The sequence below is a fragment of the Delphinapterus leucas genome, chromosome 10 (genome assembly GCF_059928025.1).
Source record: "Delphinapterus leucas isolate spDelLeu-1000000601 "Yukka" chromosome 10, BTC_Dleu_Yukka2, whole genome shotgun sequence".
NCBI classification, from domain to species: domain Eukaryota; kingdom Metazoa; phylum Chordata; class Mammalia; order Artiodactyla; family Monodontidae; genus Delphinapterus; species Delphinapterus leucas.
The window spans coordinates 72,584,701-72,590,896 of record NC_143138.1 but is presented as its reverse complement, the minus strand read 5'-3'; positions in this window follow the sequence as shown (position 1 = coordinate 72,590,896).

Sequence of the window (6,196 nt, the reverse complement as noted above, 5' to 3'; positions counted from 1 at the left end):
GCACACAAGCTTCAGTAGTTGTGGCACACAGGCTCTAGAGTGCCGGCTCAGTAGTTGTGGCGCACAGACTTAGTTGCTCCACTGCATGTGGGACCTTCCTGGACCAGGCCTTGAACCCGTGTCCCCCGCATTGACAGGCAGATGCTTCACCGCTGCGCCACCAGGGAAGCCCTCTACCTAGTCTTTAAATTCTTATCTCTTGCCTCAGGATTAGGTCCAAGTCCTTTAACATAGCACAGGAGGGATCCTGTGTTTCAGCTCAGCCCGCCTCTCAGCTTCCTGCCTCACCACAACAGGAACCAACTCTGCTTCCCTGCTACATAAACCTTTTTGCTTCTCCCTTTGGTGTCTTTGTTCCCTTTTTCCCTCACTGTCCTCTCTTCCCAGATTCCTATCATGCCCCCTGCCACGCAGCTTCCTCCCCTCTCTGGCTTTTGCTGACTCAGTGAATCTCTGCTAGACAGTGTCAAGGTTGTCTCTTTTGTTTGTCTTCTTCAGTGGGAACTTCGTCTTACGTTTAATCCCCTGCATCAAATACGGTTCCTCAAAAACACAAGTTGTTCAATAATTAATTGCTAGGTAATTGAATGAGTTTAGTAAATGAATACCAGTAACATCAGTGTGGTAACCTTCAAGTTATCAGTGTCCCAGGGTAAGAGTATGAGACATTTTCCTGTCTTGCAAATTTCCTAGCTTATGGTAGACATGCTGTGTGTGGTTGGAAGTTGACTGAGGCATTGAGACAGACTTGTACATTTTTTTTAACCATAAAACTTGACATTTGACTCCCCTTCAGGTAGGAAATAGGGACATGGAAATTTGCTTGAACAATACCTGCAGTTTAAATATTTGGGATACATTCTCTTGTATGCATTTCTGTAAGAATCTAAATTCTATCTAATATGCTTTTCATAGAAATAGTATCTTCATACTTATTTGTATGAAATATTTGAAAGAAATATTTGGAAAACTTTGGCAGTATTAAATGTCTTACATTGCTTGTTATATTTATAGGAAACAAACTCAGCCAAGGACCATAGGACCTATGATAGCAGATTGATTAGAAGTGAAGAGTTTATTAGCATTTAAAGAAAGAAGCAGCACATAATGGTGAGTGTAACTAATCAACATCTCTGTTATGAATGTGGATAAACATCTACTAAAGGAATTATTTTAATACTATTTTATTAAAGAAATATATAAGAATAGTTTTTATATATTTTTGAGTTTTTGCAAAGCAAAGTGAAACTGACGTTTTTTGCTATTTTTATTTTATTTCATTTTTTAAATTTTATTAGAGTATAATCAATTTACAATGCTGTCTTACTTTCGGGTATACAGCAAAGTGATTCAGTTTTACATCCACATAATATTCATTCTTTTTTAGATTCTTTTCTCATATAGGTTATCACAGAATATTGAGTAGAGTTCCCTGTGCTGTATAATAGGTCCTTGTTGGTTACCTATCTTATATATAGTAGTATGTGTATGTTCATTCCAAGCTCCTAATTTATCCCTCCCCCCAGCCCCGCCCAGTTTCACCTTTGGTAACCATAATTTGTTTTTGATATCTGTAAGTCTGTTTCTGTTTTATAAAGTAAGTTCATTTGTTTCATTTTTAAAAATTAGATTCCACATATGAATGATATCCCATGATATTTGTCTTTCTCTGTCTGACTTACTTCACTTTGTATGATAATCTCTAGGTCCATCCATGTTGCTGCAAATGGCATTACTTCATTCTTTTTTATGGCTGAGTAATATTCCATTGAATATATGTACTACATCTTCTTTATCCATTCCTCTGTCAATGGACATTTAGGTTGCTTTCATGTCTTGGCTATTGTAAATAGTGCTGCAATGAACATTGGGGTGCATGTATCTTTTCAAATTATGGTTTTTACTGGACATATGCCTAGGAGTGGGATTCGTATGGTATCATATGGTACCATATGATCATACAGTAGCTCTATTTTTAGTTTTTTAAGGAATTCCCATACTGTTCTCCATAGTGGTTGTACTAATTGACATTCCCACCAACAGTGTAGGAGGGTTCCCTTTTCTCCACACCCTCTCCAGCATTTATTGTTTATAGACTTTTTGATGATGGCCGTTCTGAGCAGTGTGAGGTGACACCTCATTGTAGTTTTGATTTGCATTTCTCTGATAATTAGTGATGTTGAGCATCTTTTCCTGTGCTTTTTGACCATCTGTATGTCTTCTTTGGAGAATGTCTGTTTAGATCTTCTGCCCATTTTTTGATTGGGTTTTTTTTTATTTGAATTTTTTAACATTACTGTACTCTGTCCCCAGAGAGGCACATTTAGATTCTCAAGAGAATAGACTAATCACCAAATGGCACAAACCACAAGTAGAATTCCTCTGTTTGGGTAACTGAACACCACATTTTCTTCAATTAGATAAATATCTGGTTTTATGTTTCTATAATTTATGTAAATTGAAACCATAGACCTACCAATTACCCCATTTAAACTTGGTTGGTTCCCCAAAGAGTTTTTAGAAGAAAACTTATAATAATCATTGCCCATCCTTTCAGAACCACTGGAGGGTACTAAAACTCTAGGTCGCATTTTTTGTAAAGATCTATTTTTGCAAATTTCTTCTAACCAGGGATTTTTTTTTTAATAGAGAAATAATTGGGAAAAACATGGTTTTTGGTGTGTTTGGAAGTATGGGGAAGGACATTTGAAGTAAGGTGTTTAGAGGCAAACAATAGTGTTGTATTTTAAATAGTTGAAGTGGATTTTATTTAAAGAATTTGGAATATTTTATATTGATAGTTCATAATTCACTAGGCCTTCTGTTTAATATTCTTTTTTAAAAAGGGGTTAATATTAACTAAATTAAAAAATCTTTAAAATATAAAAATCAAGAAAAGACACAGCAAGCACTCTTGTTACTTATATATTCACATACTGTAAAGGCTGGATATAGACACATATAGGGTGTTGGTGTCAGTTGCTGCCTTAATTGACTAGGATACATCTCAGCTATAATATTTAAATTATGCTGCTGCAGTATAGGTAGAATCCAGTGTTTTTTCTTTTTATTTGAAGAAAAAAGCATAAAAAATTGTTTATTCAGTTCTCTCTACATGTTCAACACAAATTTAAGCAGGGGTTGTAGGTCAAATAACTTTGTGCATCACATACCCAAGTTACTAGTGGAACACTAGGTCAATTTCCTTTTTTAAAGAAGTTTTATTGTTATAATTCACATACCACATAATTATTGAAGTGTACAATTCAGTGATCTTTAGTATTATCAGAGTTATGCAACCATCACCACAATTCATTTTAGAACATTTTCATCACTCTAAAGAAACTCTTTAGCTTTCACCTGTAAATCTACCCATTCCTCCAGTTCTAAGCAACCACTAATACACTTTGTCTCAATAGATTTTCTTATTCCAGACATTTCATATAAATAAAATTATACTGTAGGTGGCCTTTTGTGACTGGCTTCTTTCACTTAGCATAGTTTTCAAGGGTCATCCATTTTATAGCAGGTATCAGCACTTTATTCCTTTTTGTGGCAGAATAATATTCCATTGTATGGACAATACTTTTTTTTCATCCATTTATCAGTCAATGCACACTTGCTAATAATGTTCTTATTTTTTAATGAATTTTTTCTTTTTTAAAATTAATTAATTTATTTATTTTTGACTGCGTTGGGTCTTCATTGCTGTGCGAGGGCTTTCTCTAGTTGCCGCGAACGGGGGCTACTCATCATCGTTGTGGTGCACGGGCTTCTCATCACGGTGGCTTCTCTTGTTGTGGAGCATGGGCTCTAGGCACGTGGGCTTCAGTAGTTGCAGCATGCAGGCTCAGTAGTTGTGGCTCGCGGGCTCTAGAGCGCAGGCTTAGTAGTTGTGGGGCACAGGCTTAGTTGCTCCGTGGCATGTGGGATCTTCCAGGACCAGGGCTCAAACCTGTGTCTCCTGCATTGGCAGGCGGATTCTTAACCACTGAGCCACCAGGGAAGCCCTTAATGTTCTTTTAAAATCAGTATTTACTATGTAGTTGTTAAGGATTCCTGCACCCAATCCCAACATGTGCATGTGTGCATGCAGGCTTCCTCATACCAACAAGCAATTCTCGGACACCAGCTGGGTGTTCAAGAATTCAACTCAATTCTGACACTCTCTATTCATAGATACAATCAGATTCCACACGTAAAAGGCTCAGTCCCACAAGATCACCCTCCACTTCTGATGCCAGTAGCAAGCCCGGGTTGTTACCTGGGCTTCTGACCAACTGCCTACAAATCATAAGTTCCCATGACTCTCTCTTTGGGTTTAATTGCCAGAACAGCTCACAGAACTTGGGAAAACCTGTTTACTCACAAGATTACTAATTTATTATAAAAGTCTATTAAAAGATAAAAATCTACAGCCAGATGAAGAGATATGTAGGGCGACATCTTGAACAAAGAAGTTTCTGTCCTCCTGGAAATTGGGAGCTGGCAGGTAGCATGCAGAAGCAGTCTGGGTCCCCCATGTAGAAGCTCTCCAACAAAGGGTCGAAAAGCTGTCTTTGGAGGCTTTTATGGAGGCTTCATGACATAGCCATGATTGACTACATCACTGGCCAACGGAGATTGATTCAACCTCAAGCTCCCCTTCCTGCCTTGAAATCAGGGTGTAGGACTGGAATCAGGAAAACCAACCCTTCACATGGGCTGGCAACCCGTCCATACCCTGGGGTAGGATCCAAAGCCACATTTATTAACATAAACCCAATTGTGATGGAAAGGAATTGTTACCAATATCAAGATACCCATTCTGTCTGCAGCATTTTCAAGAACTGAGGACAAGAGACCAAACAGTGTATTATAAGAAAAGATGCTCCCATTGCTCTTATCAACCAAAAAATTCCAAGGTTTTAGGGAGCTGTGAACCAGGAACTGTGGATGAAGCCAAATACATCTGAGAAATATATTTTGGTCATCCGAATGCCAAATGTATACATTTCTTATAAATCACAGAATCAGAGTAGCAAAAGGTCACATCAACTATATCCTTTATTGCTGGGATTTTTTTTTTTAGGGAATTTTAGTTTTTATTGCTGGGCTTTTATGAATTGGGGAGAAAATGTCCAAAGTTAAAGTAAGTCTGAGTACCTTTCTTGTATTCTGAAGCACCGGATAATAAAGCCATAACCTGAATCATGTGAAGTCAAAGGGAGGCAGGCTCTCAGTTCAGCTGTTGTTCAGCCAAGGAGACTGGATGACCGATTTAATTCTGTCTGTCCAGAAATCATCTACAAATTGGTAGGTGCCAAAGGAAATAGTAAAAATGAAAAACCCTGTGTTTGTAAGGGAGTTGGTGCGAAGTTTCCTATTCACTCAGAAGAATAGAGGGGCAAAACAAGGGAGAAGAAATGACACACAGGGGAGTGTTTGAAATGTATAGTGCTGTAACTTTGTAATTTTTCTTTATTTCTCTTGAGAGCCTTGATTTACAAACTAGAGATCCCAGAGGCCTGCAAGCAAGTAGAATTTCGTATAGTTGCCTGAAACTGGAGTTAGAAGATGCAAATCTGAGTCCTGGTGAATCACTTATTGGTGGTATTTCTTTGGGCAAGACAGTTAAGCCACCATTTCTTCCTCTGCCAAAAGTGGCAATGTTTCTCTGGCAACTGCTGTGAAGATCACAGCAGGGTCAGGATGGATCTGTTTGTTTTCAGCTGTATCACCAGAAGCCCAAACTGGGGGCTGGTAGCAGATAGGGTCCCAAGAAATATTTGTTGAGAGAATGAATGGTAAATTATCTCTATTATTATTCCTTTTCCTCCAACTTATTCACAGTCTTCCAAATTGAGTAGTGAGATGTATTACCTTCTGAATTCCTACATGAATTCCTACAACTTTCTTTTTCCCTCTTTTATTATAAAAACATAAAAACGCGTTTTTTTGTTTTTTTTGTGTGGGTTTTTTTTTTTTTTTGGCTGCACTGTACGGCATGCGGGATCTTAGTTCCCTGAACAGGGATCGAACCCACACCCCCTGCAGTGGAAGCACAGAGATTTAACCAATGGACCACCAGGGAAGTCCCAAAAACACTTAATTTGAAAATTTTTTTCACACATTTCACCGCTGTTTGCACTTTTGCAGTACATCACTTCCTCTTGAGCATTTTGTTTCTTTGTGTAACTCACGTCCTTGGCACCAC